At 39.3% G+C, this 19111-nt stretch overlaps 1 protein-coding gene across 1 annotated transcript in view; it reads left to right on the top strand.

The window, feature by feature from the left end:
* The window catches only part of CHD1L (chromodomain helicase DNA binding protein 1 like), a 178974-nt gene that overhangs the window by 5594 nt on the left and 154269 nt on the right, over window positions 1–19111 (top strand). The window lies entirely within an intron of this gene.

Here is a 19111-nt window from a genome sequence, read left to right on the forward strand (position 1 = left end):
ATGCTCCTTGGTTCCCAACACACTGCTATACCTACTCACTCATTCGTGGTAATCTTCAACAGCTTCTATATTTCTCCTAGGGCTTAAAAAATTTTTTGTTATTAGTTTTCTTTATTTTTGAGAGGCAGAGAGAGACAGAGCGTGGGGGGGGGGGGGGCAGAGAGAGAGGGAGACACAGAATCCGAAGCAGGCTCCAGGCTCTGAGCTATCAGCACAGAGCCCGATGCAGGGCTTGAACTCACAAACCGTCAGATCATGACCTGAGCCGAAGTAGGTCACTCAAGAGACTGAGCCACCCAGGCGCCCCTCTCCTAGGGCTTTTTGAATGTCAATTTTACGTTTTCTTGCAGTAGTTGAATCTTCTTATAAAATTGGGTTACATGGCTATAGTATAGCATTGTTATGTCTTTCCATGGCTTCAGATTTCACTTGTCTCTGTGACTTTCAGGACGTTTCCAGGAAAATTCAACACCTGAAGGTCAAAACAATGCCAAGCCATACTGACCATAGCCTCGGGCTGCTACCATCTGACCTGTTCACTCATGATCCAAATATCATCCCCAAGCTTAGAAGCATAGTCATGAATTAACTCTTCAAATTCTACCATTTGATCGCTACTTCAAGATTTTTCTTCTTTCCTTTTTCTCATTTTACTCACATTTCTTCCCAAGTGACATTGTAAAGCTCTGAGACCTTTGCTATTTTTCCAGAATCTAGAGGCAGCCAGGGGGGAGGATGAGGCAACTCATTTGTTTTTCAGTGCCAGGGACCAGATATTGAAAATTTAACAATTATGAAGATGACTTTTTGTTGGTACAGAGCACTGGAGGTGCTCTAACCTCTACTTCTGTGCTCTGTTGTCTCACTGCCTGGCATGAATTGTTTAAACTTCATCAAATCACAGGATAATTCTGGGTTAAAAGAAACTTAGAGGTCATTTACTTACTATCCTCATTTTATAGCTGAGAAAACTGAGGTAAAGTGACTGATCAAATTTGCACAATGTCTATGGCAGAAATAATGCTAGAACCCTGGACTCTCAGGTCACAAAGCTGACATTGCTTTCCCCTGTAGCATGTGTTTTCTCTGGAGGGTTAAAAAAATTATAATTTTATGATCATTTTTTTTTCATGTCATAATTCCTAATGCTAGTCCTTTTATCCTGAATCATCACAAAATGGCTTGCCTGGCTTAAGCTCCTAACAAACTTAGGTGGGTGATACTTTGGGCAAGTAAAATGTAGCTTTGTTCTCACATTCAAACCTACAATTGCACCATATCAAGATATTATGATGGATTATTTTCTCTATTTCCCAGAGTTACTGACCTGAAATGCCCATTTGTTTAATTTTTCCCATGGCCTTGACACTCTCTGATAATGCAAAAGATAGAACCTTCCCAATGCACAGCCTTCCCTGTCAAGGAGCTGTCATTGAACTTTTCTTTTCTATAGTCTGTGTCATGAAAGTAGTGAGGTTTTGTTAAACATAAAATTATAGTAATGAATATCTTTTCTCAAACAATACGTGTGCCTCTTTTTCTCCCTCCTCCAGCCCCTTGTTATTTCAACAGCTATCATTTCTTCTTTCTTATTAAGAAACCTTGTACTAGTTATTCTCTTCCCCATTCCCATGTTTCAAAGTATTTTTCCTTGATGTCAAGGAAGGGGCTGAGCCATCCACTGGTCATCTAAGAGGTGATTCTTCAGATTTTCAACTACCTATTTACTTTGCTTCTTCAGTGATTGTGTAAGAGTGACCCCGGAAATTGTGGGGAAAAGGGGGATTCCTGTGCTTTATCCCTATGCCCTGAGATTTTTTAACAAGTTCTCTGTGTGATTTTGGTGTAAGTGATTCCTATGTCTGCAACCAGTGCACAAAGGCTTGGAGAACGAGGAATTCACATTAATTGAGTGACTTAGACACTGAGCTTACTCTCCCTCTCTCTCTTTCTGTCTCTCTCTCACACACATAATCATCCAAATGTGTAATGTTATATTCTCCATTTTGTAAAATGAGATAATGAGGCTTCAAAAGATTAAAGATGTTATCTACTATTCCATATTTAGGTTAAAAAATTTTTTTAATGTTTATTATTCATTTTTGAGGGAGAGAGAGACAGAGTGCGAGTGGGGGAAGGGCAAAGAGAGAGGGAGACACAGAATCCGAAGCAGGCTCCAGGCTCCGAGCTGTCAGCAGCACAGAGCCCAAGGCGGGGCTCGAACCCACAAACCGCGAGATCATGATCTGAGCCAAAGTCGGACGCTCAGCTGAGTCACCCAGGCGCCCCTCCATATTTAGTTAAGTGGTGGATCTGGTATTCAAATCCAATAATGTCTTTTCCCAATCCATGGTTTTATTGCTTTACTCCAACTTCAGTAAAGGATTGGGTGAAGAATACACTTAGAACTAAGGAATATTGGTAAAAATTAGTTGTTTAATAATGTAAATAATGACTTTATTTATTCAACAAATATTTATTGACTATGCGGCAGGGGGACAAGTCCTGCTCACGTGAAGATTATCTCTAACAGCCAAACATTATACATATAATTACTAAAAACATTATAATTGCGATGAGTGTTAATTATTACTTAATGTATTCCTTGGTTCAATATCATCAGCTAAGGATTGAAAGTTCACCGAGCATAAAAAGTAGACCTATAGAGACCATGAGAATATATTGTTCCCGGGCAAGAATCTTCTGATTTATTTGTCTTAAAAGTGAGAAAACACTGTTTATTCTGCAGGCCCCTGACATTCTAATATGAGGTTGTGTGGCACCGCGTGAAGAGCACTGACTAGGGAGTCTCGAAGCTCCTGGATTTATAAAGGTAGCTCTCCCACCAACCACCTGTGGGAGCTCTAGCAAGTTCATCTTTGTTAACCTTTGCAAGTCTCAGTTTCTTCATCTATAAAATTAGGTTATTATCCTAATTTTTCCAGGTTTCCAAGTTTCTTACAGAGGAACGGCTCCACCATGGTACCCTGGAGACCTTATATGTTTTCACATAGTCACATAGGCACAGGCTTGAATCAGTCCTGGTAGAATATCTTTTCATCCACTAGAGCATGAGAGGATGGGAGGCTTATGAGAAGTTGCCCTGAAGATTTCACTCACCTCTCTATTTCTCCTTATAAGCTGTCATGTGATAGGCTATCAATACCTACCAAGTTTTGGTGAGATATAATGCTTTGCCTGCCCCTTCCCCACCTCAAGGTATGGCTGAGACCATAAAACCATTCAGCTGCAGTCCAGAACTGGCTCCTTAGCAATGGGTGTTCTGCAGCTCACATTGTGGTTATCAGCCGCCGCCCCCCCCCCCACTTTTTTTGGTGTTGTATGTTTTGGTATATAGGACAGTGGCCCAGGAGGATGGCACATTTGGCTACTCTCCCTTTCACTGTCTATGAAAGTAATAAAGTGAAGCTAAAAGTGGCTCATTGTATTTTTGCCAGACAAATCAGGCAGGCCTCGGCCTTATCTTGTATACTAGACAGTTCCTTCCTGCTCCGGTGTTCTCTGTGTTTATGATGAACTGAGGTGTGTGTTAAAGGGGTCATTAGGAACTGCAACCAAGACCAGGTGATAGTCCCTGGTATGTGTGTTTGCTGAATAAACTTTGTGCTTAGCCTATGCTCTGAGAACACATAGATAAGAGAGTAGTTCGAAGAGTGTCTACAGGTTTAGAGAATGAGAACAGCATTCAGAAGGGTATGCTGATGGTGTCTTGATAGCCAAAGGGAATGAGAATGAAGTTCAGGCTAGCATCAGAAAGCTTGAGGGGAAACTGAGGAGTGCCTACAACAACATCCAACACCTTAAGGAGGAGCCTGGGCTGAGCAGTGAGGACTGGAAGAGTAACTCACCTGACAGTGAACTTGTGTACTTGGCCAAGAAGAGCTACAGGTGGACCCAGGGTTCTATACTGCTGGGCATAATCAACTCCGAGGGGAGTAGGATATACTATTAGGCTCTGCTGCACATCCCAGCGCTTGACCTTGGAGCCGCCTTCACAGTGATGCCCACTACATAACTGTTGGATTAACAGGAATGAAATGCTTGAAGTGTTAGAGAATTTTATCTTGATGGTTCTCTTAGGAGGGGCTAAGGAAAAAGGACCATTGCACGTAAATAAATAGGAATAATTATATTTTTCTGTACTTTCAGTTTACAAAGGTTTTTCTGTACTTTCAGTTTACAAAGGTTTTTATACACATCATATCATGAATACTTAATTGAGTAACTAGTTTTCCTGACACCATTCTAGGCACTGGAGGCATAGAGGTCAGTCGCCTTCTCTTTGAAGACTTTAAATTGGTAGGGAGTAAGTACTCAAAAACAGATGGTTTTGTCAGAATGTGGCAACTGTCCTAACCTTTGGATATTATAGCAGCATAGAGGAGGGGCATGTAGTTCAGGACAAGAACATCTCTTGCTAATGAAAAGGTAAAACAGTGAGAATTTTCAACGACGATCTAATTCTTATCAGAGCTCACCACAGGAGAATGTCCCAGAGAATGGATGGTATAAGGCAGGGTCTTCCCTAAAGAAAGATCTTTGCTGCATCTTTGGAGAGTGCCTAGAATCCATCCCTCAGAGGATTCGTGGAATAAGAATGCAAGTAGCTAAAAGACATCCAAATTAGAAAGGAAGAAGTAAAATTACCCCTGTTCACAGATGATGTGATCTTATATGTAGAAAACTCGATAAAGATTTTACACACAAAAAATCTGTTAGAACCAATAAATGAATTCAGCAAAGTAGCGGGATATAAGATCGATGTACAAAAATCATTTGTATTTCTATACCCTAACAATGAACAATTGAAAAAGGAAATTAGGATAACATTTCCATTTGCTTCAGAAAGAATAAAATACTTAGGAATTAACCAAGGAGGTAAAAGACTTGTACAATGAAGACCACAAAACACTGCTGAAAGAAATTAAAGAAGACATAAACAAATGAAAAGACAGCCTATGTTCATGGATTGGAAGACTTAATATTGCTAAGATGTCCACACTGCTCAAAATAATCTACAGATCCAATTCAATCCCTGTCAAAATCCCAACGTTTTTTGCAAAAGTAGAAAAACCCATCCTTAAATTCATATGGAATCTCAAGAGACCCCAATTAGCCAAAACAGTATTGAAAAAGAACAAAGCTGGAAGACGCCACACACTTTCTGCTTTCAAAACTTATCACAAAGCTACAGTAGTCAAATACAGTGTGGTACTGGTGTAAAGACAGATAGATATATAGAGTAGTGGAATAGAATAGATAGCCCAGAAATAAACTCTCACATATATCATCAAATGATTTTCACTAAGGGTGCCAAGACCATTCAGTGGGTGAAAGGACAGTTTTTTCAACAAATGGTTCTAGGAAACATGGATATTCACCTGCAATAGAATGAAGTTGAACCCTTATTTAACACCATATACAAAAAGGTAGTTCAAAATGGATCAGAGACCTAAACGTAAGATGTAAAACTACAAAACTCTTAGGGGGAAAGCTTCATGATATTGGATTTGGCAGTGATTTCTTGACTATGACACTAAAGGCACAGGCAACAAAAGAAAAAAATAGATAAATTAGACTCCATCAACATGAAAAACTGTGAATCAAAGGACTTTATATCATAAAAGTAAAAAAAAGTGAAAAAAGTAGGAAGTATTTGTAAATCATATATCTAATAAGGGATTAATATCCAGAAAATTAGAGAATTCCTAAAACTTGATAACAAAAAACAACCCATTTAAAAAATGGACTCAGGGGTTGAATAGACATTTCTCCAAAGAAGATATACAAATGGCCAATGAGCACATGAAAAGATGCTCAACATGACTAATCATTAGGGAAATACAAATCAAAACCACAATGAGACACCACTTCACACCCATTAGACTGGCTGTTATAAAAAAAATTAAAACACCGAAACAGAAAACCACCAGAAAATGACAAGTATTGATGAAGATGTGGAAACATTGGAACCCTTGTGCGCTATTGATGGGAATCTAAAACAGTGTAGTCACTATGAAAAATACTATGGAAGTTCCTCAAAAATTAAAAATAGAATTACCAGGGGTGCCTGGGTGGCTCAGTTGGTTAAGCGTCCGGCTTCGGCTCAGGTCATGATCTCATGGTTCAGGATTTCGAGCCCCGTATCTGGCTCTGTGCTGACAGCTCAGAGCCTGGAGCCTGCTTCAGATTCTGTGTCTCCCTCTCTCTCTGCCCCTCCCCTGCTCATGCTCTATCTCTCTCTCTCAAAAATAAACATTAAAAAAAAATTTTTTTAAATAGAATTACCGTATAATCCAGCAATTCCACTTCTGGGTATGTTATGCCCAGAATTCGTGATCCCCAAAGACCACTAGGGAGCCGAGTCCGATGCAAAAGCAAAGAGCCTTTATTCGAGCTAGCTCGAGCTCAATCCCCTACCTGCACAGACGCAGCAGTGAGATACCAGGGAAAGAGAGCGAGTTTCAAAAGGACAAAGGTTTTATTGGGGCCTGGGGGCAGTTGGTGAGGTAATGGCTATGGCCTCAGCCGATTGGCTGGGGAAGGGTCCTGGGGAAGGGTCGAGTCCTGTTAGGCAGGTGAGGGGGGGGGGTTACTCAAGGGGAGGAGGTGTGGTCAAGGTGAAGGACACAGAACAAGATGGAGTCGGCTGGCGTAGGCCCGCCCTTTCAGGTATATACCCAAAAGAATTAAAAGCAGGGACACAAACAGATACTTGTACATCCATGTTTAGAGCAACAATATTCACAGTAGCCAAATGATGAAAGCAGCCCCAGTGTCCATTGATGGGTGAGTGGTTAAACAAATGTGGTGTTTACATACAATGGAACGTTGTTCAGCTTTAAAAAGGAAGGAAAGGATGACACATACTACAATGTGTGTGCATATTGAAGGCGTTATGCTAAGTGAAATAAGCTGGTCACAAAAGGACGAATACTGTATGATTCCTTTTGTACTTAGAGTACTGAAATTCATAGAGACAGAGAATAGAATGGTGGTTGCAGGGGATTGGTGGTTAGGGAAGGGGGAAATGAAGCATTGTTTAATGGGAACAGAGCTTCAGTTTTGCAAGGTGAAAAAAGTTCTGGAGGTGGATGGGGTGATGATTGCATTCAATGAATTCATAAATGAATGAATGGCATGCATGCCATTGAACTGCATCCTTAAAATTGTTAAAATAGTCAGTTTTATGTATAATTGAGTAATTTAAAAAGAGGGGGAAAGCGAGTTACACCTTTCGAAACAAAACAAAAGAAAAACCAGTGTTATCCCAGCTCTTGAGGAGCCCTTTTTCTTGGAGCCATTATTTGCCAAATGGCATGAAGAGTGCTGTTACAGCAACATGGATAAAAAATGCAGAGTGTGAAAGGAGAAGTGCCCAGTGACCCTACTGATCTCCTAATCTCCATACCTGCTTCTTCTAATAGCTGAATGATTTGTCTCAAGCCAGTGACTGGGTCTCAGGAGGATTTCAGCCTCTGTAGATTCCCCCAGCACTTGAGCTCCTGGCTGGCTCAGTGTAGACAGATTGACAAGATCTTCAGAAGCTGCTGATAATAAAACTAATGTACCTGTCCTAGCCAATCAGTTGAAGGCAAAAGGGCATATTTAGTGAGTCATGTAATTTGAGCATTCCCACGGTGATGAGTGATAATATATCTCCTTTCCGAGAAGCTGCTTTCCAGATTTCATTCTCATATTCCCAATATCAAGTCATTGCAATCTTCACCATTTTCCTAAGATAGATCTGTTTTCAGTTTAAAAAAAAAAAAAAAGCCTAGAGTCACCTGAGTGGCTCAATTGGTTAAGCTGCCTACTCTTGATTTCAGCTCAAGTCGTGATCTCACGTTATGTGAGATAGAGCCCCACGTAGGGCTCGCGCTGACAGCATGGAGCCTGCTTAGGTCTCTCTCTCTCTCTCTCTCTCTCTCTCTCTCTCTCCCTCTCTCTCCCCCCTTCCTCTCTCTGCCCCTCCCCCACTTGTGCACATGCGCTCTGTCTTGCTCTCTCTCTTTTTCTCTCTCAAAATAAGTAAACTTAAGAAAAAAAACCCGAGTTTGTATGCAACAACGTGGATGGAACTAGTATAACGCTAAGCAAAATAAGTTAGAGAAAGACAAGTACAATATGATCTCACTAATATGTGGAATTTAAGAAATGAAACAAGGGGCGCCTGGGTGGCTCAGTCGGTTAAGCGGTTGACTTCGGCTCAGGTCATGATTTCGTGGTCCGTGAGTTCGAGCCCCGCGGCAGGCTCTGTGCTGACAGCTCAGAGCTTGGAGCCTGTTTCAGATTCTGTGTCTCCCTCTCTCTGACCCTCCCCTGTTCATGCTCTGTCTCTCTCTGTCTCAAAAATAAATAAACGTTAAAAAAAAAATTAAAAAAAAAAAGAAATGAAACAAAAGAGCAAAGGAAAAAAAAAAGACAAACCAAGAAACAGACTCTTAATTGTCAACAACAAACTGATGGTTACCAGAAGGGAGAGGGGTGGGGGGATGAGGGAAATAGGGGATAAGGATTAAAGAGTACACTTACTGATGAGGGAGCATAAAACAAACTGATGGGCTGCAAACAACCCCCCCCCCCCCCGCCTCCAGGTGGGGGTGGGACATGTGTGATACTCCTGGACACTCCTGGCTGCCCAAGAACAAAGAAAAGGGGGAAATCCAATGGTTAGCTGATAGAGATCATAGTCCTGCAGGACCTAAGTCTCCATCACCCCTCCATAGAGATGCAGGGAAACAAAGGCAGAAGGAAGTGACAGATAGAACTAAATTTCCTTATCCCCTGCAGTCCACTGACAAATACTTGAGGCCAGCAGAGTAAGTTTCTCCAGGAACTCCCTGCTGTCTTAATGCTAATGCTTTGCTAGAGGGAAAACAACCCTAGCTTGAAAATAGCTAGGCCTCCACTATCCTGTGAGTCTTTAGCATATGAAAATCTCACTGGAAACTTCCCCTGTACTTTACCTGCCCGCCACCTCCCCGCAACTCTATAGTATATAACCGGTCTCTCCTCATGGTCCCGGGCAGTTCTTCCTGCCCACGGGTCCTGCTTTAATAAAACCACCTCTTTTGCACCAAAGACGTCTTCAAGAATTCTTTCTTGGCCGTTGGCTCTGGATCCCGCTAACCCTGTCATCCCCAAAAACCTCATCACTTACCAGGATGAAAATAAAAATAAAATGAAAAAAAAAAAAGAATACAAGTTCAACAAGTGTTTAAAAGGCCTGAGATACAAAGGAATAAAGTACTGTAGGGTAGAAGTGGAGTCAAAATCCAAGGATACTGATTTCTACTACAGACGCTCAACCGCCTTCTAAGGAACGTGATAAACTCATCACCTGTCTTTCTGTTCTTCTATGTACTGCATTTGATTCTGCAAACATAGCATTTCTGATGGTCTAGATGTCTTAGGACTCTACCTTAGAACTCATTTCAGGCGTTTACTGAGATCCAGTGGGTAAAGTACTGTTCTGGTTACATCGAGGGACACAGAGGTGACCTTATACAATGCATGACTTAAGGGATCTTAAAAGTGTTGTCAACTGTATTTGAGAACAGCAATGTCAGGCAGAGACCAGCTTATCCTGCTGGGGAATTTTCTGGAGAAAATTATCTCTTCTCTCACAAAAGTCAATCTAACATTCTCTGGGTCTGACACTCTCCTGTTTCTCATATGGATCAGGGTTTGTGCTTCTGAGCTTGCGAATGTTGCTGGGAAAATAAAATACTCTATAATAGCTTCTCTGTCTCTTCCTGAGCATGTATATGAAGTTATTTTCATATAGAATAGCCTTCAAACTAAACACAAATCCTTATGTTCTCAAGGACAGGGTTTTTGCTTAGCTAGTCTGCCAATCTTAATATTTTACTTGAAGATTTTAGTTCATTGAAATTTAATGAAATTACTATTATAGGTGGGTTTATATCTACCACGTTACTACTTGGTTTCTATATATACCATCTATTTCTCCTCCTTTGTTTTCTTTTGGATTAGACAAATATTTTATGTTATCACATTGTTCTATTAACCTGCTAACAATTACGATTCTTTAAGAGCTTACCTTAGAAATATCAACATGTATCCTTGATTTATTACATTTTTATACAAATGATCACTTTCACAGTACTGCTACAATCTTAGAAAACTGTAACTACCTATACCCACTTCTACCTTTTGCATTGTTGTTGACAAGCTATTGTTGTAAAGTCCTGAAGTCATTGAACTTTTTATATCCATGTATCGACCTTTTCCAATATTCTTCATTCCACTCTGCATTGCTGTGTTTTCAACTAGGATTTCATCTTTTCATTCTTTCATAAAAATTGCTTAAAATTTTTTTTTAACATTTATTCATTTTTTGAGAGACAGAGAGAGACAGAGCATGAGCAGGAAAGGGGCAGAGAGAAGGAGACACAGAATCAGAAGCAGGCTCCAAGCTCTGAGCGGTCAGCACAGAGCCCTACGCGGGGCTCCAACTCACGAACTGTGAGATCATGACCTGAGACGAAGCTGGACACTCAACCAACTGAGCCACCCAGGCGCCCCCATAAAAATTACTTTTTATATATTTGTAACATCCTCTGCTGGTGTTGAATTTCCTTAATTTCTGTTGGTCTACAAACATTTATTTCACCATCTTTTTTTTGCTTTTTAAGTTTTTTTCGGCTTTACTGAGGTATAATTGACATGTAATTAACTACATATATTTAAAGTACGCACTTGTTGTTTTGATGTATGTATATATGTGTGTGGAAACATCACCATAATCAAGATTATGAACATAACTATCTTCCCCCAAGTTTCTTCTTGCTCTTTTGTAACCTCACCCTCTCTCCTGTCTCTACCATTCACACCTCCTCCTTCCCCAGGTAGTCACCGGATCTGATTTCTGGATCATATGGTATATGCTCTTTTTCTGTCTGGCTTCTTTTGCTTAGCATAACACTGTTGAGTGTTAACCGTGTTATTATGTTGTGATGGTTAATTTTATGTGTCAACTTGACCGAGCTAAGTAAGGGATGCCCAAATAGCTGGTAAAACATTATTTTTGTGCATGTCTGTGAGGGTGTTTATGAGCATTTGATTCAGTAGACTGAGTAGACATCTGCCCTCAATGTAATGCCCGAAGTTCCGAAACCTCCCACAAAAGTCCACCAGAGTCGTAAGTCAAAGCCAAGCGGCAAGGGTCGTTTATTGCAGGTTCGAACCTGGTCCTCTGCGCACTCGTCGCCGGTGACGCAAGAGGCCTTGATCAGGGTTGGTACAGCGTTTTTATAGACAGAGACAAATAGCACAGGGGAGGTTTCAAATTATGAGGGGCCTGATTAGTTGATTTTAAAGTAAGGACATTTGTTGTTCTCTGATTGGGCGTCCTTTGTCTGTCCTTTGGCGGGAAGGCTTTGTCCGTTACTTGTGGCGGGAGGAAGAAGGGGGAAGGGGGAAGAGGGTAGGGTAGGTGAGGAATGTGCTAAGCAAGCAGGTTTACAGAAGCGAGAAATGCCGGTTAGTTTATGTACAATCACTCATTCCATTACATATCACACTACATTTAGGAAGGTTTACAACCCATTCTACTACACAGCGGGTTACATTCAGGAAAGGCCTCACAATGCTCGTAGCAAACAGCAAGCAAAACAGACTTCTCAGCAATTGTATTTCTTATCAAAGATCCATAATAAGCAGAAAAGAGAACCTAGCTTTAAACAAAGGCAGGGCTGTCATTTGGATTGTTCCTTTCACTCAACAGTGTGAGTGAGAATCATCCAATCTTGTGATGGTCCAAATGGATCAAAAAGGGCAAAAAGAAGGGAGAATTCACTCTGTTTTCTTGGTCTAGGATGTGTGTCTTTTCCTGTCCTTGAGCATTGGAGCTTCTGGTTCTTGGGCATTTGGACTTGGACTGAATTATATAACCGGCTTTCCTGGCTGGCTCTCCATTATCCAGAGGGCATATTATGGTACTTCTTGGCCTCCATAATTGCATGAGCCAAGTCCCATTTTGTATATATGTGTGTGTCACAAACACACATATATTTATATTTCCTATTGGTTCTGTTTTTCTGGAGAATCCTCATTAATACTTGTATGTGTCAGAAGTTGTTTTTCTTGCTGACTAGTATTTAATTGTATGGATACACCACAATTTTTAATCCATTTGTTTGTTGGGGACATTTTTTGTTTCCCGTTTGTAGCTATTACCAAAAAAGTTGCTCTGAATAAGTTTTTGTGTGAACATATGCTTTCAATTATTTGCCTTCCATGAATGGAATAGTTCATATAATAGAATATTATATTCTTATTCGTATTTTCCTATTATATGGAATAGCTCATATAATAGTTGAAATTTTAAAGAAATTACCAAACTGTTTTCCAAAGTATCTATACATTTTACATTCCCACTAGCAGTGTATAAGAGGTCTAGTTGCTTGACACCCTCTTCAATACTTGATGTGGTTAAGTTTTTTAAACTTCAGCCGTTCTAGTGGGCATGTACTGGCGTGTCATTATCCATTTTCTTAATGACTAGTGATATTTTAGCATCTTTCCACATGTTTATTTCCCATTAGTATACTTTCTTTGGTGAAGCATTTGTTCAAATCTGTTGCCCTTTTTGTTTGTGTTACTTGTATTCTTATTATTTAGTTGCAAGAGCTCTTTATATGCTCTCTATATAAGAACTTTGTCAAATACATGTTTCGCAAATATTTTTTCCTAGTCCGTGACTTGTCTTTTATTTTCATAAAAATATCCTTGTAAGGGGCGCCTGGGTGACTCAGTCAGTTAAGTATCTGACTCTTGGTGTCTGCTTAGGTCATGATCTCATTGTTCATGAGTTTGAGCCCCATGTCTCAAAATAAATAAATAAACATTTAAAAAAATATATTCTCTCAAGAGAAAAAGGTTTTAATTTTGTGAAATCTAACTTATTGATTTTTTTTTCCTTTATGGTTTGTGTTTTTTAATGTCTTATTTAAGATATCTTTACCAAACCCAAAGTCATTAAGTTTTCTCCTCTGTATTTTTCCAGAAATATTGTAGTTTTAGCATAATTAAGTCTATGAAAAACATTTGAGTTAATTTTTGTAATGTGAAGGGTTTTGGGGGGATTTGGTTTATTTAAATGTTCATTTATTTACTTTGAGAGAGACAGAGGAAAGAGTGTGAGTGGGGGAAGGGCAGAGAGAGAGGGAGAGAGAGAATCCTAAGCTGGCTCTGCTCTGTCAGCACAGAGCCCTACATGGGACTTGATCTCACGAACCGTGAGATCATAACCTGAGGTGAAATCAACAGTTGGACTCTTAACTGACTGAGCCACCCAGGTGCCCCTGAGGAGTTTGGTTTTGTTTGTTTTTGTTTCATTTTGTTTTCCATATGGCTGCCTAATTGTTTCAGTACCATTTGTTGAATAAATTCTCCTTTCCCCCAATTAATTACCTTGGCACCTTTGTTGAAAAGCAACCGATGGTGGATGTGTGGGTCCATTTCTGAATAAATAGAATTATTCTATTCTATTTATCTATTTGTTTATTTTTAGACCAATACCACACTGTTTTCATAACTGAAGCTTAAGTCTTGAAATCAGGTAGTGTTAGTCTTCCAACTTTGTTCTTTTTCAAAGTTGATTCAGCCATTCTAGGTCCGTTGCATTTCCATATAAGCTTTAGAATCAGTTTATCAATTTCTCCAAAAGCCTGCTGTGTTTTTAAAAAATGATTAGAAACCCACTTTAAATATAAAGGCGTATACGATTAAAGGTGTAAGAAGCATCAGGGAGATGCAAATAAGAACCACAGTGAGATATCACCGTATACCTGTCAGAATGGCTAAAATAAAAACCATAAATAACAAATGTTGATAAGGATGTGGAGAAAAAGGAACACTCAGGTGAATATAAATTGGTACAATCACTGTGGAAAACAGTATGGAGGCTCCCCCAAAAAATTAAAAATAGAAATACCATATGATACAATAATTAATTCCACTACTGGGTATTTACCTAAATAAAATGAAGACACCAATTCAAAACGATATATACACCCCTATGTTTGTTGCAGTATTATTCACAATAGCCAAGATATAGAAGCAACCTAAATATCTGTAGATATACATGAATGGATAAAGAATATGTGATGATGATGATGATGATGATGATGTGTGTGTGTGTGTGTGTAATGGAATACTTATGCAGTCATAAAAAAGGATGAGATCTTTCCATTTATGGCAACATGGATGGACCTAGGAGGTATTATGTTAAGTGAAATAAATCAGACATAGAGATACAAATACCATATAATTTCACTCTTATGTAGAATCTAAGAAATGAAACAAATGGGGGCACCTGTGTGGCTCAGTTGGTTAAGCGTCCGACTTTGGATCAGGTCATGATCCCATGGTTCATGGGTTCGAGCCCTGAATCGGGCTCTGTGCTGAGAGCTCAGAGCCTGGAGCCTGCTTCCAATTCTGTGTCTCCCTCTCTCTCTGCTCATTGCCTGCTCACACTGTCTCTCTCTCTCTTTCTCAAAAATAAATAAACATTAAAAAAATTTAGAAATGAATAAACAAGTGAATAAACAAAAAGCGGGATCAGACCTATAAATGTAGAGAACAAACTGATAGTTTCCAGAGGGAAGGGGTGGGGATGGGCAAAATGGGTGAAGGGGAGTAGAAGATACAGGCTTCTAGTTATGGAATGAATAAATCATGAGAATAAAAGGTACAGCATAGGGTATATAGTCCATGACATGGCCATAGTGTTGCATGGTAATAGATGGTAGTTACACTTGTGGTGAACATAGCATAAGGTATAGAGACGTTGAATCACTATGTAGTACATCTGAAACTGATGTCACATTGTTTCTCAGCTATATCCCCCCCCTCCAAAAATGAAAAAAGTATAAGGATGGAAAAAGATAAACTATGCTAACATTACTAAAAAGAAAGCTAGAGTGGCTATATTAAAATCTGACAAAGTAGATTTCAGACCAAAAAATATTACCAGGATTAAAGAGAGTCATTTAAAATTAGCAGTGGGGGGGCGGGGGGCGCCTGGGTGGCTCCTCGGTTAAGTGTCCTACTTCAGCTCAGGTCACGATCTCGCGGTCCGTGGGTTCGAGCCCCGCGTCGGGCTCTGGGCTGACAGCTCAGAGCCTGGAGCCTGCTTCGGATTCTGTGTCCCCCTCTCTCTCTGTCCCTCCCCCTGCTCGTACTCTTCTTCTCTTTCTCTTAAAAATAAATAAAACATTAAAAAAATTTAAAAAAAGAATAAAATTGGCAATGGGGTCAATTTATTAAGAGCCCATAAAGTTTATTCGAAATGTTTAGGCACTGAATGATAGAGCTTCAAAATACACAAAATTAAATTGATAGAACTGCACAAAGAGATAGACAAATCTATAGCCATCATCAGAGATTTCCACAGCCCTCCCTCTGTAACTGGTAGAACAAGCAGACAGAGTATCAGTAGGGATAGAGAAGACTTGCACAAAACTATCAACTGAAATTCCTAATTGACATTTATAGAATATTCCACCCAAAAGAGCAAAGAACATATTATTTTATTTTATTTTATTTTATTTTATAAAGTTTATTTATTCATTTATTTAGGGAGAGAGAGAGAGTGCACAAGCAGGGGAGGGGCAGAGAGAGAGGGAAGAGAGAATCCCAAGCAGGCTACACACTGTCAGCACTGAGCCTGATGCGGGGCTCAAACTCGCCAACTGTGAGATCATGACCTGAGATGAAACCAAGAGCCAGAGGCTTAACCGACTGAGCCACCCAGGTGTCCAGAGAACATATTCTTTTAAAGTACACATGGAGCATTTACCAAGTTCAACCATATTTGGGGCCATGAAACAAGTCTCATTAAATCTAAAAGGATTCAATTCATACAAAGTACATTTTATCAAAGTAAATAAATAAAAATATATCTTATCACTACAATCGACTTAAATTAGAAATCGATAACAGAAGACATATGACACATGGCAAATTCTCAAATATTTAGAAACTAATAAACACAGCACTTTTAAGTATTCCATGGATCGAAGAAAAATTAGATGGAAAAGTAGAACTTTTTTGAAGTGAACGAAAATGAAAACATAAAATATAAAAGTTTGTGAAATGCAGTCTTGTTTTCACTGGATATATGATTCTGGGTTGACAGTTCCTTTCCTTTAGCACTTGAAAAATGTTGTGCTGCTTCCTCTGGACTCCATGGTTTTGATGAGAAGTCTTTTGTCATTCGAATTGTTTTCTTTCTCTAGGTAAGGTGTCATTTCTTTCACTGGTTTCAAGTGGTTTTTGATTTTTGTTTTTGTTTTTGTTTTTGTTTTTTGTTTCCCTTTGGTGTTCAGAAGTTTGGTTATGATGAGTTTCGTGTATTTACTTGGATTTATCCTGTTTAGGGTTTGATCACCTTCTGGAAGCTGCAGATTTATGTCTTTGGGAAGTTTTCAGTCACTACTCCTCTGAGTACTTTTTAAACACCACACACTTCTTTCCTGGGACTCCGATGATAGGCATGTTAAATTTTTTTTTGTTATAGACTCACAGTTCTCTGAGGCTGAATTCATTTCTTTTTGGTTTATTTTCTCCCTGTTGTTCATTCTAAGTTCTGTTGTTCTATTTCCATTTCATTCTTTTGTTTCTTCTGTTCTGCTATTGAGTTAATCTACTGAGATTTTATCTTATTGTATTTCTCAGTTATAAAGTTTCCATTTGTTTCTTCTTTATATCTTTTATTCTTTACTGAGATTTTCTATTTCTTTGATGAGACTTTCTCCTTCATTTGTCTTGAGTGTGTTAGTAGTTGCTCTTTGAAGCATGTTTACGATGACTTTAAAACCCTCGTCAGGTAACTCTGACATCTGCGTCATTTTGTTATCATGTACTAGTTGTCTTTTCTCATTAAGTTGAACTCTTCCTCATCTTGATATGATAGCTGATTTTTTATTGAAATCTGGACAGTTTGGGCATTATATCATGAGACTCTGGATCTTACTTAAATCTATTTTCACTAGCTTCCTCTGACAGTATTGAGATGAGGGTGTTGGTGGGTAGATGTTCAGGTTCCCCACTCAGCCTTACTGATGCCCAAGAAGGGTGCTTGTTAATTTGGCAGGGATGGGAGTTCTACTCCACACTAGGTCCCCCTGATGTCCTCCACCCCAGGCTGGGAGGGGTAGGAGTGCCTCCTTACTGTTCTCTGCATGGCCTCTATGTCTTTCTGGGCTGCCCCTTTGCTGGCCTAGAGAGATCAGGGAACTCATCACTGTCTCATTCCTTGCATCCTGAGGTCCCTAGTCAGCCTGCCTTTTCTACCTCTCAGTGTCTTCTTACGTTTGTTTTATATATAATGTCCAGGGTTTTGGTTGTTCCTAGGGGAGGAATAGGAAACAGTATGTCTTAGCTGTCTGCCCAGAAGCAGAAGTCACTCTTTCTGCTTTTTAGTATAAGAAAAAGTCCTTATTTCACCTTCATTTTTTGAAACGTATTTTCACTGGGTAAGTAGTTCAAGGTAGCAGGGTTTGTTTTTTTTTTTTTTTTCCCTTCTTCTTTTTGGTACTTTAAAAATGTTTCCCCACTGTGTTCTAACTTCCATTATTTCTAATAACAAATCTGCTGCATCCTTATCTTTGTTGCTCTCTTCATAACATCCCCCCCCCCCACAAGGTTCTTTTACACTTTTCTCTTTATAACAGGTTTTGAAAGATGTGGTTACTATTTGCCTTAGTTTAGTGTTTTGGGTTTTGTTGTTGTTTCTCGTGCTTGGGTTTACTGAGCTGTTCAGATCTGTACCTTTATGGTTTTCATCAAATTTGGGGAAAATTTGCCACATTTCTTCAAATATTTGTTCTGTTCCTCTTCCTGTTACCTCTTTTGGGTACTCTTAACTTATTATGTCACTTGAAGTTTTTCCACAATTCACTGATGTATTATTCATTGTTATAAGTCTTTCTTCATCCTGTTTTATCTTGTGTAGTTTCTCTTTCTAGGTCTTCAAGTTTGATCTTTCCTTTGCAGGGTCTAATCTAATGCTTATTCCACCCAATGTGTTTTTCCTCTCACAATTTGTGGTTTTCATCTCTAAAGTTCAATATCATATCGGATATGTTCTCTACTTAAAATGTTTAGTCTTTTCTCTGCGTTTTTGAACATGTGGAATAAAGTTATAATAATTGTTCCAGTGTTCATTGTCTGCTATTTCTAACCTCTTGTGTAATTCTGAGTCAATTTGAGTTGATTTTTTTTTCTCATTATGGTTTTGTCTTGTTTGGTACAGGGTTTTTTTGGTTTTTTGTTGTTGTTGTTTTTTGTTTTTTTTTGTAAATACTCTTTAGCTTTGTTCTGGGATACAGCTAAATTACTTGGGAACAATTTGATCCTATGGCTCTTGCATTTGCGATGTTAGGTGAGACCATCACAGTGTTGTATTAGTTTCCTATTGATGCTGTGACGAATTACAACAAACTTAGCATCTTAAAACATCACAAATTTATTAGTTTACATTCTGTAGTCCAAAATGGACCTCACTGGCCTAAAATAAAGATGTCTGCATGGTTTTGTTTTGTTTTGTTTTTTCTTTTTTTGTTTTATGGAGGCTCCATGGGAGAATCCATTTACTTGTCTTTTCTAACTCCAGAGGCTACCCACATTCCTTAGCTACGGTCTTCTTTTTTCCATCTTCAAAACCAGCAACAGTAGGTCAAGTCCTTTTCACATTGCATCACTCTGACCTCCCTCTTGCACTTACTAGATTGGGTCCCTCCACCTTAATAACCCAGAGTTAATCCCCCATCTCAAGGTCAACTGATTAGCAACCTTAATTCCATCTGCAATCTTAGTTCCCCTCTGGCATGTTATCCAACATACTTATAGATTCCAGGAATTAGGACATAGACGTCTTTGGAGGGCCATTATTCTGCCTACCACAAACATTTTGTTTGGGGCTAATTGTTCCCCACAACTAAAGTGAGACTCTTCTGAATACTGTACTCATTATTCCTCAGATTATGAGGTTTACCAGTCTGGCAGGAACAGGGGCTATTTCTGGCCCCGTGTGAGGTCTGGGCACTGTTCTTTTTAT

Source organism: Acinonyx jubatus, chromosome C1 (genome assembly GCF_027475565.1).
Source record: "Acinonyx jubatus isolate Ajub_Pintada_27869175 chromosome C1, VMU_Ajub_asm_v1.0, whole genome shotgun sequence".
Lineage (NCBI taxonomy): Eukaryota > Metazoa > Chordata > Mammalia > Carnivora > Felidae > Acinonyx > Acinonyx jubatus.